The sequence below is a fragment of the Mesocricetus auratus genome, unplaced genomic scaffold (assembly GCF_017639785.1).
Source record: "Mesocricetus auratus isolate SY011 unplaced genomic scaffold, BCM_Maur_2.0 Super-Scaffold_100691, whole genome shotgun sequence".
NCBI lineage: Eukaryota > Metazoa > Chordata > Mammalia > Rodentia > Cricetidae > Mesocricetus > Mesocricetus auratus.
The window spans coordinates 30,646,058-30,662,859 of NW_024429267.1; the positions used below are offsets into that span (position 1 = coordinate 30,646,058).

At 38.2% G+C, this 16,802-nt stretch overlaps 1 long non-coding RNA gene across 1 annotated transcript; it reads right to left on the reverse strand.

Moving 5' to 3' along the window:
* Nucleotides 1–5,366: 5,366 nt before the first annotated feature.
* On the reverse strand, nt 5,367–11,167 carry LOC121137609. The gene is made up of 2 exons (XR_005874906.1): nt 9,033–11,167; nt 5,367–6,920 (listed from the first exon to the last, which is right to left on the reverse strand). It is a non-coding gene; the product is annotated as an uncharacterized LOC121137609 (long non-coding RNA).
* Nucleotides 11,168–16,802: the final 5,635 nt, after the last annotated feature.

Here is a 16,802-nt window from a genome sequence, read left to right on the forward strand (position 1 = left end):
CAATAAGTCTATAGAAATATACATGAAAATAGCAAGTTGTTTTGCTCATGTCCTTTATGAATTTTGTTGTTTACCTAAGATGGAGAACAAATTCCCTCTTTATTACAAAAACAAATTAAGTAGGCCATATTTGGTTCAGAGCTCCTCTAGGAGGTTTTTCACATGAACTAAAAGCATAATTAAAAGGATTAGAGGATAAGGTGGAAAAGATAGTTATTATATTTGGAACCATTGGTAATATTTTTGCTAATATTAGATATTTATTGTCTTCTACCACTATTGACATCTAAGCACTATACATTTTATGAAATGTATTATGCTCGTCTACACACAGGAGTGGGACCTTGTCGCTTCATATTTTGCTGCAGGCAGGCTGTGCTGTCATCTTGCCCACCATCAACAGTATCCTCTTGGCTCAAATGAGCAAAACTTTCTTTGTTCCTTAAACTTCAGAAGTTCAGCATGTTTTACATCGAGACTTATTCACCTCACCAACATTAAGGTGTCCTAGTTGTCCTGCAGCTAGAGATTCCAATATGGATTCAAGAGGGTTCCTTTTTTAAGATGCCACACATTACTGTGAGCCTGGACCTCCTCTAGGGATTCCTTCAGTCTGGGAATATGAAACCAATTTATCCCTCATGCTACTTCCTTCTCCCAATCTGAATTAGGATGATATAGATACATTAAATTTACCTGGAGGTCATCTAAATGGAGGTGAGAAAAACTGACAGTGGTACTCCTGCTGCACCTTTTTCAAAATCATTTAAGAAAATCTTCTCTTCACCACTAGACTCTCAACCTTTGTCTCCACAGGAGTGAGGGGGGGTTGTTTCCTCAGTTTCATCTACACATGCCTCATTATGACTTTGTTTGGGGGCTGTTTTTTATTTCTTTTAACCAGTTTCATACAGCATGTATGCTACCTATCTAAAATATTGAATCATTAACACCCATAGCTTAAGTTCTGGTGCTCTAGATGAGATTAAGAAACAGCCAGAGTCTCACACTTGATATCATTGTGGTGGTTTTTCTTTGCTAGATTCAAAGTTACAAAGTAACAATTTAACCAAATTTAAATTCCAGTTATACAGCCCATAAACAGATCATTTTAAAGCCCTCTGTACAGTTTCAATTTCATTCTAGTTGAATCTACTAAATGCATTTAGATAACTCGTTGCTTAATTCTTTCACCAAGAATGTATTTATGCATTGTTTATGCTATGAATTCTTCCCCTTTTTATTCTACCTACTGTGTAACCAGCGTTTGTTTCCTTCCTCCCTTCCTTCCTTCCTTCTTCCCATCCTCCCTCTCTAACTTCCTTCCTCCTTTCCTTCTTTCCTCCCTCCCTTCCTTCCTTCCTTCTTTCCTTACTTCCTTTTTTCTTCATTCCTTTATTTTTAAATTGGGTATGGAATTTTCTTTCTCTTTTATTTTTTCTCTCTTTAAATTTAAAAATAGCTTCTTCTTTCATACAATACATCATGACTACAGTTTCCTCTCCCTCCACTCCTTCCATCTCCCCCCAACTACCCTGTACCCCAGGCCTATACCCCCTTCCTTTTCTCTTTAGAAAAGAGCAAGTCTCCAGGAGACAGACAAACAGGGCAATAAGACAAGGCCAATGCACTCATGTTGATGCTGAAGAAAGCAACCCAACAGGAGGAAAAGAGTCCCAAGAGCAGGCAAAAGAGTCAGAGACACACCTGCTTCCACTATTAGGAGTTCCACAAAAACACCAAGCAAATATCCCCATAACATACACACAAAGAGCCTGCTGCAGACCCACGCAGGTCTCATGCTTGCTCTTTTACTCTCTGTGAATCCTGCTTGGTTAATTTAGTGGGCCATGTTCTCCTGTTGTCCTTCATCCTCTCAGACTCCTACTATATTTCCTCTGCCTCTTCTATAGGTTTCCCCTCATCTTCTTGGGGAAGGATCTGGTAGAGACCTCCAATTTAGACTCTCTTCACATAACTTCTGTCTGTGGGTCTCTGTACCATCTCCCATATGATGCTGGATGAAGCCTCTCAGATGATGACTGGACAAAGCACCAATCTATGAGTATAACATTATATCATTAGGATTGATTTCGTGTTCTTTCTTGCTTTCCAAAAAAACAAAAAAAAAAAATAAAACCAAACCAAACAAGAAAAATGCACAGTAAGACAGATGTACCAAATCAAGAACTTCCTACAACAGCAAAACAAAACAAAACAAAAAAAAACACTGGAGTCTATTTTGCATTGGCTAACTTCTCCTGGGCCTGGATTCTGCTCTGGGGTATGGTTGATATGCCCAATGACACTTATTGGGGAAAAATGATTTTTCCCAGAAGGTATCAATTGCAATAAAAATTCATGGTATAAAAAATATATTGTGTAGTTGGCTACCTTCACTACTTTGGTGGATGTGTGGAGTTTGACAAAAGAAGGCTGGGAGAAGAAACCGTAGATTGACAGCACATCAGAGATATTTTGAATACCAAAGAGGCACTTGTAGGTTATATGGAGATTTCAGTTTATTTTCAGGAGGACATTGAGATGGCCAGATCTATTAAGGAGAGAATGGAAGAGATCACTAGATTACTAAAATAGTTCAGGAAGACCAAGAGGGCACAGCGGACAGTGCTGAGACAGAATAGAATGAAGAGTGAATTGCAATGGCAGTGAAAGGCAGAGTGGAAAGAAAGAGGGGACCTGCTTTAATGTGCAAACAAGCATTCCATTCTTTGACTACACAGATAGTACCTCTCTATTTCTCACTAAGGATGAAGATTTAGTGGAACAGTATGTCTCAGACCTTATGTCTTCTGGTTATGGAAGTAAGGAAACATACATAGGTGCAGGAAATTTCATGGTGTGATACTGAGAATTCCTGCAGAATGCGAATTTCCCCCTTGTTTAAAATAACCCTGTCCTGTCAGAGGCCTAAAAATCAGCCTAACATGTACCGCCACTGCCTATGACATCCAGATGCAAACAATGGTGCATCATGTACAGAAAGCCAGCCATACTGCCACCTTAGAATTCAACTGGGAAATGGTAATGAAAACTCATTGTTAGCATGGGACCACACACTTGCAAGAGTATGAGTAAGTCCTTCAGAGAAAATAAATGGTCTCTCAAACTAGAGCAGGAGGGAGGCCTGAGAGGGGAAATCTAAACAGCCAATAAGCAAATAAACAAAGGTGATCGAAACATGCTGAGAATACGCCAGCAGCAAACAAAGAGAAAGGGTTATGTTGAGGACACAGCAGCATAATTGGATTCCTCTGCCAACCCTGGTAATTAAAATGGAGACACTCAGTACCTTAGTTGCTCTGCAATCCCATAATATGTTTGAGATTAACAACCCTTGAATCTTGCTTTCACTGTTATATTATTTGAATATACAATGCATATCTCTTGCCATTTTCAGAGCACACACAGAAGCCTCTGCAGGGCCATGACGATGCACAAACAGCTGACAAGAGCCTGGCCTATTTCTCCAATCACACTTCCCTTGTTGCTGTTGATATTTTGACCAAAACTAAACAGTATACAAACAAAAATGGGAAATGACAAGCTCTCCAATATTTAAAGCTCTGAATGCCTATTTGAGAGAAAAACAAGCAGTTGTTTCATAGCTCCACACAGTGACTTTTTTGTTTTGCCAGCATTTTTATTCTTAAATCTCACCAGTACCTTGTATAAATTACAAAAATAAAAAAAATTAGAAACATTAGTTGCGCTGTGGATTTGAGCAACATCGAGAGGGCTGCAAGAGACTCTTGTGTCCAATGATACATATTTTAAAGCCTCTGTGTCTCAGATCTGTAACTACATTCATCCATAGAAGGGCATGGGGACTTGAGTTGCCTCATGTGTATATGATTATCTGGCTGACGCCCCTAGCCTGTGTACAGAAGACTGAACACAGCCCCTCTGCTGCTCAAAGGCATTCCTAACTCTGGAGATGGTAGCCTGAGCTGAATTTCTAGTTATAGACTGACAAGGGCTCCTCCAGGACCCTTGTAGAGGTGTTTATCAAGTGTGAGATATCGATAATCGACAGGCAACAGGAAGCACACGTTGGCAATTAATGTTATACTTTGTTCCCAAAGATGTTCTTGGTCCCTTTATATGTCTGTTGACTGCTCTACCAATTCCTCTGTGAGGTAATATGAAGTTGATATAAATAGCGAGTGGTTTACCTAATTTCAGCTATTAAAATGAAGGGGATAGGGTAACAGGAACACACAAAACAGATTGTTAATGTCTAAGAAAAATATCTGGGACACCCAATAGGCTGTGGTGGAGAGGGAATCCGGTGCAAGCTTTCCTGACTGAGATGGGTTGTTCCTGGCAGATCTACACATGGTGTTGGATGTTGCAAATAGCCTAGAGAAAAGGGAAATTAAAAAGTACAGAAAAGAATAACACAGTCCACAGCATTTGATTTTTGTGTTCATTACTAGACTGATTTCTTTTTCCAGTACGAAACCAACCAAACATAAAGAACTCATTCTAACAAAATTCGGCCTTGCTTCAGTCCAGCACAGTAGGAAATAGACAAGCTGGAGCTTCCTGCTCTGCCTGGTGGGTGACAACACATGTGGAAGTATAGAGACAACACCTGAGTTACTTCACCCCAGTGCAGAATTGCTCTGTCTTTTTAGGGTCCCTTGTTGCTGCAAGGTGACAATGGAAAAATCTGCATTTAAGAAAATGACTTATAGATCAGGCAAGATGGCTCAGTGGTACAGGTGCTTCCTGCCAAGGCTGAGGACAGAAGTTCATGCCTGGGACTCACATTCCAGAAAGAGAGAACCAACTCTAAAATATTTACGTTGACCTCCACAAGTGCTCTTTATCATGTGAGACTCCCCACTCACCGAACAAAAATTTTTAAATGAAACAAAAATACTATAAATTATTTATATAATACTTCCAAAACGGGTTGGCATGTAAATAGTGGACATATACAATGTAAATGTCTCATGTAAGGATGTGAGATTCCTATAATTAAGACTCTTGCCGGGCAGTGGTGGCGCACGCCTTTAATCCCAGCACTCAGAAGGCAGAGGCAGGCGGATCTCTGTGAGTTCGAGACCAGGCTGAACCGACAGCTTCCAAAACAATACAGAGAAACCTCGTCTCGTAAAAACCAAAAAAAAAAAAAAAAGACTCTTGCCGGTTCACCGAGGCACTTACTTCTCTGTGGCTGTGTGGGTCACTGCGTTGCTTGCTGGATGAGAGTCCCTCGCTCTTCTCAACAGGTTTACATTCTGGATGATCAAGCTCCTTCAGTGACACTGAGACAAATGGGAGGCTATGAACTGATGTGGAGAGGTGAGCAAAAGTGAAACACTAGCTCGCTTGAATAGAGTAACCAAGATGTAATGTTTTAAAGACATTTTTCTTAGATTATAATACAGTTACATCTTTTCTCCCTTCCTTTCATCCCTCCAAATCCTCCAATGTACCCACCCTTTTGAAACTTACAGCCTCTCTCTCTCTCTCTTTCTCTCTCTCTCTCTATATATATTCATATATTTACAGAGGTATTATTTCATATTCATATATATATAATATTTTATGTAAATGCCTAAATGCAATATATGTTTTAAAGATGCAAGCAGAGATATGATTTTCCCTCAATGTAACACTGTTGCAATTATGAAAGGACATAGTAAAATTCCATGACAGGAAGTCAGACATAAGGAAGATTCACAGTGTTGATTTTGGGAACATGATCTTCCCAGATGAATCAAAACAACAGAATCTGATAGCACCATCTTTCTGGTGTCTGAAAAAAAAGAATTACACCATATTTTCATGATTTAACTTGGATAATCCATGACTTATTGGATTATGTCAAAATATTTCTCTGATTATCATATTTTTGAGATAAAATATTTTAATTTATATGCGAGGAATAAAATAAGCCACGTTTGGCCAAAAAGACAAAGAGAAGAAATGGAAAAATGAAACAGCTTCCTTAAAGTAAAAAAAAAAAAAAAAGATCAGTGTTTCTGACTACTTTGGCTTACAAAGAAAAAGATACAATTCCATCACTACATTTCATAAAATACAACATTTTGTTGCTGTTGTTCAGAAAAGACACATTAACTTTTTAAAACTATTTTAATCTGAAGGAAAATACGCTCAAGGAGAAACCCTGTTCTTAGCTTCAGTATTGTTCCATACACTGTTAGCGTCTGAGAGGTCAGATTTCAGGGGACCAGGGCCTTGCTTGGATTTGCTTGTGCACTGCAGAGACTGAGCTTCACAGCACATGTTCCGAGAGGACAGCACAGCAGAGGTAGCTGTAGAGAGAAGCCAGCTTCTACCCAGACACACCTTTCCACATTGCTCAGGCCAGGGGTGGGAAACTGGAGCCACGCAGTTCTGTGACTTTTATTAGTGAGTGCCATTTGCTGTGACTCCAAGCACTCAAGTGTTCCAAAGAGAAATCACACAAAACAAAGTCGGTATACAGGAGCCTAATATTCTTTAAGTGGGTAGACAGTAAATTATCCTTTCTTGAGGAAAGAAAAAATGTTAATGACTAGGTCTGTAAAGACATTTTATAATGGAGGAAGTGGCCTCCTGTACCAATTAGTTCAAGGGTACTTCTCACTTTCTCCTCTAAGAGGTGCAGTGTGGCTGGATTGATGTTGAGGTCTTTGATCCATTTGGACTTAAGTTTGTGCATGGTGTTTTTTACATGTCATCATCCAGTTATGCCAGCACCATTTGTTGAAGATGCTTTCTTTTTTCCATTGTATAATTAGCTTCTTTGTCAAAGACCAAGTGTTCAAAGTCGTGTAGGTTGATATCAGGTTCTTCAGTTCAATTCCATTGGTCTACCAGTCTGTTTTTGTGCCAATACCAAGTTATTTTCAGGACTATATCTCTATAATAGAGCTTGAAGTCTGAAATAGAAGCAGCCATAAAAAGTCTTACAACCAAAAAAAAGTCCAGGCATAATCAATTTCATATTCAAATATTTCACAGATTTCCACTTGTATGGATCAAAAAAGAAAGCTAATCAGTTGTAAAGATAAAAAATGGAACTCCTGGGGGATGGTGACTGGGGATTCTAAGGTGTTGTCTGTGTTAGGTATGGGATAATGTCTGTTATCTTTGTGAAAATTCATGGAAACTCATAATGCACTTTATAGAACCCATGTTATATAATATTTTAATAAAAAGACAGTAAAATCTGGATTTGATGAAATGTGTCTTTTATTTTTCCAAATTTCCTGCATGCATGATGATTCCCACAGGAAATACTTTGAATCCCTGAGTTAAACTGTTTGTTAGTAGTGGAATTAGAAATAGTATTATTTAGTGCAGTGGTTCTCAACCTTCTCAGACTTTGGCCATTTAATTCAGTTCCTCATATTGTAGTGACCCCCAATCATAAAATTATTATCCTTGCTACTTCATAATTGCATTTTCATTATTGTTATGAATCATAATGTAAATCTCTGTGTTTTCTGATGGTCTTAGGTAACCCCTGTGAAAAGGTCATTGAACCCCAAATAGTTGGAAACCACTGAATTAGTGTATGATGATTAATATATTTTAAAGAACCCCCAACATAAAGAGAAATAAAAACAGACATATTTGAGTCAATAACATTAGGCTTTCATTATTCATTAAGACTACAACAAGGTAAAAACTCTTGGCTTTTTATACTGTACATGAGAATGCTCACTTCCTTATATATGAGGCTCAAAATATGTTTAGTATTCTGTAATACATCTATATTTCATAGTGTGATTTTCAGGGTGTGAGGTGATTCCTATAGCATTGTGTCACACATTCATTATCATGATAGCCATCATCTTTTGCACATGGTTAGAGTATATTTAAAGAAGAAATTATGAAAATCATAGTTATATCAAAATAGTTTTATTTAATTCTTTCTAGTATGATCAGTAAATTACTCATGCTGTCCTTTAAGCAAATCAGGAAGTGGAAGGCAAATCTCCAAAGGTACCTTAGTGCCTGAGACAGACTTAAGAAGCACTGTTTTACATACCTCTATTAGTGTAAATAACTTAGAAAAATTGGATTCCATGTAACTAAGTTTAAGAGTATCTTTTATTTTGAATTTTCTGGTTATATGATCAAAAGAAGACTATCTTGTACAATTTATTTTTAAATGTCTCTGTATGAAGTAGACCATGAGAGTAAAATAAAAAGGAGTAAGTACTCCTAACTGCCTCAAGAACTACTTTAATGTGATCCACTGTGCTATGGAAGATGCTAGTGCTATTTTTTTAATTCTCAGATTTTAGAGTCATTGAGCTTTACCACAATTTCCATCTTACATTTTCCCTTTTGTTTTCTTTTTGTTTTCTGGTGATTTAAAAGTATTCTAGACTTTTTGTAGTTAAAAACCTCATTCTCCATTTCCTCCCTCTGTAAGATGGGGAAAATACTTTTTAAATTTTGGTTCATGATAGCTGGCATTTTATCCCAGTTTATTTTTCCCATTAACAAATATTTTCCAAAGGCACTATACTGTGGTATTCCATGATCATTCCCAAACTACCTGTGTCAGCATTATAGCTTCAATAATAGATAGTAGATAATCAATAGATTGGCAAATATTTCCCAGAATCCCTTTCTCATTAGTTTAGAATAGTTTGTGATGGGGTATTTCTTCTGTGTATATGTTTGTCTTATTGATTGATGAATAAAATACTGATTGGTCAGGCAGGATGATAGGTAGGTCAAGGAGACAAGGAAGATTCTGGGAAGTATAGACAGAGAGGAGTTGTCATGTGATCCCAGGAAGTGACATAGTTGAGTAGAAACTGAGAGGTATGGAGGTCGGTACAGACAGGCAGGAAGTGACATAGCTGGTTAGAATCAGAATATAAGCAGGGACAAACAGGAAATTGCTCTCTTCTCTGCTGAGACGCTGAGTCTTTATCATGTACCATGCAAAGGAGTTGCAGGTCGAATTAACCAACGCCACATGGAAATAAGTGGATTAGTAGTTATAGGCTAATAATTAAGGTAGAGCTTACCTGTAAGAAACCACAGCCTACATGGCCAAGAGTTCCATAATTACTATAGCATCCATGTGCTTCTTTGGGGCAGAGAAGGATGGCAGAAACTCCTGGGCCAGAAATAGTAACATTACAAGTTTGTGTCTTCAATAGAACGTTTTTTCAGTTATATGGAAAAATGAAATAAAATTATAGAACTAAAATATATTATACTGAGTGAGGTAACCCAAACTCCAAAAGATAAACATCACCCTATTTCTCATATTTGTGAATCTGAGTTCCAGATATTTAGATGTGAGTTTGTGACATGGAGGAGTCATAGAAACCAAGAAAGTTAAAAGGAATCTCGGGCAGGAGTTCGGGGAGAAAGAGGTCTAGAAATGAACATAGCAGAACACAGTTCCTACTACAGGGGAAATGGGAAAATTAGGGGTGGGCTTTAACTGGAGAAGGAAAAGATAGGTAAAACACAGGCAGATAGAAGGCAGAGGGATAAATGATAGGTAAAACACAGGCAGATAGAAGGCAGAGGGATAAATGATAGGTAAAACACAGGCAGATAGAAGGCAGAGGGATAAATGATAGGTAAAACACAGGCAGATAGAAGGCAGAGGGATAAATAGCATTAAAAATTTGAAAAGACCATAAGGAAACATCATGCTTAACTAAAATTATGTATAATATATAATAGCCATGACTGTTAATAAGTTCATTCTTCTCTATTAACTGGATTCTAGGTGTCTTTCCATTTCCATCTCCCTCTCAGGTGTCATTTCTCAGATATAAATTTTACACATGTAAAACCCTGTAATATTCACTATACATATGTTATGAAAGGACTAAGAGTATCAGAAGAACATAGAGAATACCCAAGGAAAAAAGCCTATGGCTTGTAAAAACTGCCTGGAGGCCCTTTATGAGAATTAGGGAATTTTATTTTCACTTCCGTTCACTGTGTTTTTAAATGATATGTGTGCCAGTGTGAAGGTTTGCATATGTGAGTGCACATCCAAGAAGGCCAGTTACAGGCAGTTGTGACCTTTCTGAGTTAGGTGCTGGGAACTCATTGTTGGTCCTCTTAAACAGCAGTACTGGCTCAAAACCCCTGAGCTATGATTTCAGCACCCAGAGAAATATTTTAATGTCATCACTATGACAATAAAACTCCAGTTTTCACCTACCACGTTCCCGCACCTCTTCTTTAAACATAAACCATAAAAATTCTATCAAAGAAAAGGAAGATGCAACTGGAAATAAATAAGGAAAATAGCATGCTACACAAGTTTCTAGTGGCAAATTCCTCTCAATGACACTACCAGCTTGACAAATTTGGCTCATAGTGCAGATGAATTTTTTTGGCAATAATTGCAGTTTTCTCTGAAACAGAAATGATGTGTTCACCGCTCTCCAGATGTACAACTCCCTCTGGTTAATTCCTACAAAAATGGCTTTCATTGTTCAAAAGCAAAACAATTGGAACAAGTTTTTGTGCCTTTGTGTTTATTGTTTCCCTTGATGAGAGGCAGTTTATCTCTCCAGCACACACCGCACTCTCAGAGCACCTTGTGGCAACACAGCTTTTATTATTATTTTTTTTACTTGTAAAATTGCATTTGCTAAATTTAGTATGAATGGCAGGATAAGCCTCACTAGGAAAGTGGATTATAAAGATAAAAGAAAGAAACATTAAGTTCTTTCCCCAACCAGTTCCAAATGTGCCTTTACGCCTGTAATATCCCATAAATGCCAGGGCAACAGCACCAGCTGCTCTTGGCTCTCACAGGGCATGACGTTTCCTCTCATTCTGGCACCAGCCTTCACCCCAAAGGATAGAAACTATTAGAAACCAGAAGTAGAAGGCATAGCTTTCACTTGTTCTGAGGACAAAACACTGGGACCTGATAGCTGTCTGTGGCACTGAGTTCTCATGAAACTGAAAGATAGATGTAAGCTTATGCCAAATCCAGGCATTAAGATGGGCTTTGGCTATTTGTTGCTGCTACACTCTTCTGATATATATTATGTGCATGATGTCTATGACTCTTGGCAGAAGGGCACTAAGTGGACTGAGAAATCTCAGAGATTTAATTTCAAGACTGGTGTGGCTCATATTATCTCATTGTTATAAACATATTCTTTCTTCTTATTACATCTTTGTACAGATAAAAATTCTGCTATTGTGTCTGAATATATTTTTAAAAATACAATTCAAGGAACATAAAAATAGGAGTGTGTCTTATTTTATTTTATGGTCCTATTTTATGTTACCAAATGCTAAAATTCAACATTTTCTAAGTCTTAACAGAAAAACAAATCTATCATCCCAGGAAGGGCTGGCAAGTTCTGCCTTGAACAGCATCCCACACAGAACTGTATTAATCTCTGATACTCAATCAAAAGCCACAGACCTCGAGAAGCACAAGCTGATGGCCAATTGTATGATGGCTAGGCTAAGAGCTTACACTTCACTGGCAGTTCCTTCTCCCTTCTTCATACTTAGTTGAGTGCTCTGAAACTGCCATTCCTTTCCAACTTCCTCCCCTTCTCTGCTGCCTCCCTGTTCCTGCCCCACAACCTCACCTTGTTCTGTGGTGAAAACAGAACCACTGTGTGTTGATGGAGATATTTCAGGAAATTTTTAGAAAAATATTTGTATCATACTCTCACATTTAGAACAGTTGGTGCCAGCTATTTGTAAATATTAAACTTTTTTCTTCATTTATAAAATATGTACAGCCCTGTTGCCATTATATTTCCTCATTTTCCCCTTTTACCACAGTTTGGTAGACTTCTGTATATGGAATTATGGAAATAATACCACTCCAGATGTAAGATTTTCCTATTTTGGGGAAGTTTACATTTAGTATAGAATGTTACACAACCTCCTACATATCAGACATGGTTAGAAGATAGTTAAGTACTTGAGTCATTCAATCCATCCCAACCACATAATGACATGGATGAAATTATCTTCTGTACTTAGTGACTGAGACAAATGACATATTCACATTCCTGAAAGCCTGCCTGTGCTGTTGGTTCCCACACCATGCCCTAATTATTGCAGCCATTTTTCCATTTTTGCTAAAAGATAAATCAACTGGTATCTATTTTTAGTTATAAAATCATGAAGAAATATAACTCTTCAAGATATATTTCAAGCCAATACTACAAGAATGTTAAAACATAGGAAACATAATGTCTGCTTTGTGTTAATAATAATAGCTGATTTATGCTATGCAGTGACAGGTTACACTAGGGGTCCTAACTCTGCAGAGATCCTGCTACAAAAGGATGGGCTCTGTAGGCATCTTTTGTTAATATTCTCATCATAGTCCACGTCAGGAAGACTGGAAAGGAAAGGTGGCACAGAAGAATTTAAGATCCATGCTTCCTGGTGGTAAAATTAGGAGATGAAGACTGAGTTAAGTAGAGCAAGAAAAGGGAATGGGCATGGAAAAGGGTGCTGGTTAATTGTTCACACAACCCAGAGGGATGAGTAGATGCACTCTATCATTCTACTCATGAGGTAGTTGGTTAGGACACCAAGTCCCCAAAAGTTGGCCTAAGAAAGCAACAAAAGGGAGTCATGGAGCACACACTAATACAACCTTACCTTGTTCTGCAGTGAAAAAAAATCCACTCTGTGCTGGTGGAGATGGGTGGGAAAATCATAAGACATCTCTTGCTGTGTAGATGTGGTGGTGTTATTTATTTGTGACTAAGTAAGAAATTGCACCAAAGTTTTAATGTTTTAAAACTATCTGGGACCTATGACACACTTCAGTCTAGAACCATTCCTACCATTCCAGTTCATTCTGAGTCTCTGTACTGTACAGTATTCACACATTCTCTTCAATCCTAGACCTTTTTCTGGAGAACTCAAGCAAAGACATACAAGACTTAAAGGTATGACATCATCTGCATAACTTAAGAAGTAATTGTTTAACAATGAGAAATAAGTTTTAAAAACAAAACAATGAGCAGGTAACTTGCAATTGGAGAAAAATTATAACATATTATATACATTAGTTTCCTAGAGTAACTACAGTAAATTATCGCAAATTGAACATGGAATGATTTGCTTGACAGCTTGAAATTTGGAAATCTGAAGTCAGTGTCTGACTTGAAGATTCTGTCATAGAATGGCTTGCAGAGATCCAAGACATTTGTTAGTTTTTACCTCTGTAATTCCTCATTCTCCTGTCATTGCTTGGACATCTCTGGTTTCCCATTTTCAAAATTTTCCCATTTTTTGTAAAGAAATATCTTTTTATTTTTTATTTTTAAATTTAAATTTAAATTAGAAACAAGGTTGCTTCACATGTCAATTCCAGGTCCCTCTCCATTTCCCTCCCCTCCTCCCGTGCCCTCCCACCAACCCTCCCCAGTATCCCATAATTTCCCCAGGGAGGGTGAGGGCCTCCATGGGGGTGTCCATAGTCTGTCATTTCATCCAAGGCAGGGCCTGGACCCTCGCCCAAGAGTTCAGGGTGAGAGTGCATCTCACATTGTTGGATGGGAGTCCAAAGTCCATTTGTACTGATCTACTGCCCAAGGCTCAATAGATTATCTAGGCCTCTTCACTGACACCTGCATTCAGGGGGTCTGGATCAGTCTCATGCTGGATTCCCAGGCATCAGACTGGGATGCAAGAGATAACCCTTGTCAGGTCAGCTGTTACTGGGGGATAAATCAGCCCAGTTTTAATGCCTTTGGTCATCAGTCCTCCCTCTCTGTCACTGGATTTCTTGAGTTCAGCTCAGTGCTTAGCCGTAGGAGTCTGCCTCTTCTTCCATCAGCCACTGAATGAAGGTTCTGTTTCCCAGACTCTCTGGCCATGGGATTGTAGGCTGGCACTCCTCAGATCTATGTCTAAAATCCATATATGAGAGAGTACATGCCATATTTCTATTTTCCTAACTGGGTTTCCTCAGTCAGGATGGTTTCTTCTAGTGCCATTCATTTGCCTGCAAATTTCAGGATTCCTTTGTTTTTTTCTGCTAAATAGTACTCCATTCTGTAAATGTACCACATTTTCTCTATCCACTCTTCGGGTGAGGGGGATCTAGGTTGCTTCCAAGTTCTGGCTATTACAAATAATGCTGCTATGAACATAGTGGAACAGACATTCTTGTTGTATGAATTGGCATCTTTTGGATATATGCTTAAGAGGGGAGTTGCTGCATTTTGTGGTAGGTTCATTCCCATTTTTCTGAGGAATCTCCATACTGATTTCCAAAGTGGCTGTACAAATTGGCACTCCCACCAGCAATGCAGGAGTGTTCCCCTTTCACCACAACCTCTCCAGCATAAATTGTCGTTGGTGTTTTGATTTTAGCTATTCTGACAGGAGTGAGATGGTATCTCAGATTTGTTTTGATTTGCATTTCCAGGATGGCTAAGGATGTTGAGCACTTTCTCAAGTGCCTCTCAGCCATTTTAGACTCCTCTATTGAAAATCTCTATTTAGTTCTGCAGCCCACTTTTTAATTTGTTCCTTTGGTGTTTTGGAGACTTGCTTCTTGAGTTCTTTGTAAATTTTGGAGATCAACCCTCTGTCAGATGTGGGGTTAGTGAATATTTTTTCCCATTCTGTGGGCTGTCTTTTTGTCTTGTTGACTGTGTCCTTTGCCTTAGAGAAGTTTCTCAGTTTCAGGGGGTCCCATTTATTAATTGTTGATCCCACTGTCTGTGCTACTGGTGTTATGTTCAGGAAGCTGTCTCCTGTACCAATTCGTTCAAGGGTACCACCCACTTTCTCTTCTAAGAGGTTCAGTGTGCCTGGATTTATGTTGAGGTTTTGATCCATTTGGACTTGAGTTTTGTGCATGATGATAAACATGGATTGATCCGCATTCTTCTACATGCCAGCATCCAATTATGCCAGCACCATTTATTGAAGATGCTTTCTTTTTTCCATTGTATATTTTTAGCTTCTTTGATAAGATTAGATGTTCATACATGTGTGGGTTAATATCAGGGTTTTCAATTTGATTACATTAGTCTAACTGTATATTTTTGTGCCAATACCAAGCTATTTTCAGGACTATAGATGTATAATAGAACTTGAAGTCAGGGATGGTGATGCCTCCGGACATTGCATTGTTGAACAGGGTTGTTTTGGCTATCCTGGGTCTTCTGTTTTTCCATACAAAATTGATTATTGTTCTTTCAAGGTCTGTGAAGAATTGTGTAGCTATTTTAATGGGGATTGCATTGAATCTGTAGATTGCTTTTGGCAGGATTGCCATTTTTACTACATTGATCCTTCCTATCCAGGTGCATGGGAGATCTTTCCATTTTCTGAGGGCTTCTTTCATTTCTTTCTTTAAAGATTCAAAGTTCTTGCGATACAGGTCTTTCACTTTTGGTTAGCATTATGACAAGGTATTTTATGTTGTTTGTGGCAATTGTAAAGGGTGATGTTTCTCTGATTTCTTTCTCAGCCCTTTTATCATCTGTATATAGTAGGGCTACTAATTTTCTTGAGTTGATCTTGTAGCATGCCACTTAGCTGAAGGTGTTAATCAGATGTAAGAGTTCCCTGATAGAGTTTTTTGATCATGGTGAATGATTGTTTTGATGTGTTCTTGGATCCGATTTGCCAGTATTTTATTGAGTTTTTTTACATCAATGTTCATTAGGGATATTGGTCTGAAGTTCTCTTTCTTAGTTGTGTCTTTTTGTCACTTGGGGATCAAGGTTATTAAAGCCTCGTAGAAAGAGATTGGCAAAGACCTTTCTGCTTCTATTGCGTGGAATACTTTGAGAAGAATTGGTATAAGCTGTTCTTTGAATTTCTGTTATAATTCTGCACTGAGACCATCTGGACCTCGGCTTGTTTTGGTTGGGAGACTTTTGATGACTGCTTCTATTTCCATAGGGGTTATAGGTCTATTTAAATTGCTTATCTGTTCTCGAATTAATTTTGGCAAGTGATAGCTACCCAGGAAGTCATCCATTTCCTTTAAATTTTTGAACTTTGTGGAGTATAGGTTTTCAAAGTATGACCTGATGATTCTCTGAATTTCCTCAGAGTCCGTTATTATGTCCCCCTTTTAATTTCTGATTTTGTTAATTTGCATGTTCACGCTCTGCTGTTTGGTAAATTTGGACAAAGTTTTGTCTATCTTGTTGATTTTCTCAAAGAACCAACTCTTCGTTGCATTGATTCTTTGTATTGTTTTCCTAGTATGTACTTTATTGATTTCAGCCCTCAATTTGATTATTTCCTGGCGTCTACTCCTCCTGGGGGAGTTTGCTTCTTTGTGTTCTAGAGCCTTTGGCTGTGCTGTTAATTCTCTAATATAACTATTCTCCAGTTTCTTCATGTGGACACTTAGTGCTATGAACTTCCCCCATCGCACTGCTTTCAAAGTTTCCCATAGGTTTGGGAATGTTGTGTCTTCATTCTCATTAAATTCTAGGAAGTCTTTGATTTCTTTTTTTTATTTCTTCTTTGACCCAGGAATGGTGCACCTGTGCGATATTCAATTTCCATGAGTTTGTAGGTTTTCTGCAATTTGTGTTGTTGTTGAATTCTAATTTTAACGCATGGTAGTCTGATAAGATGCATGGAGATATTCCAATTTTTTGTAGCTGATGAGGTTTGACATGTTGCCAAGTATGTGGTCAATTTTTTTGAAGGATCCATGGGGTGGTGAGAAGAAGATATATTCTTTTTATGTGGATGAAATGTTCTATAGATGTTAATCCCAGTTGAGTCATTACTTCTATTAGACCCTTTGCTTCTTTACTGAGTTTCTGTCTGGTATTCCTGTCTAGTGG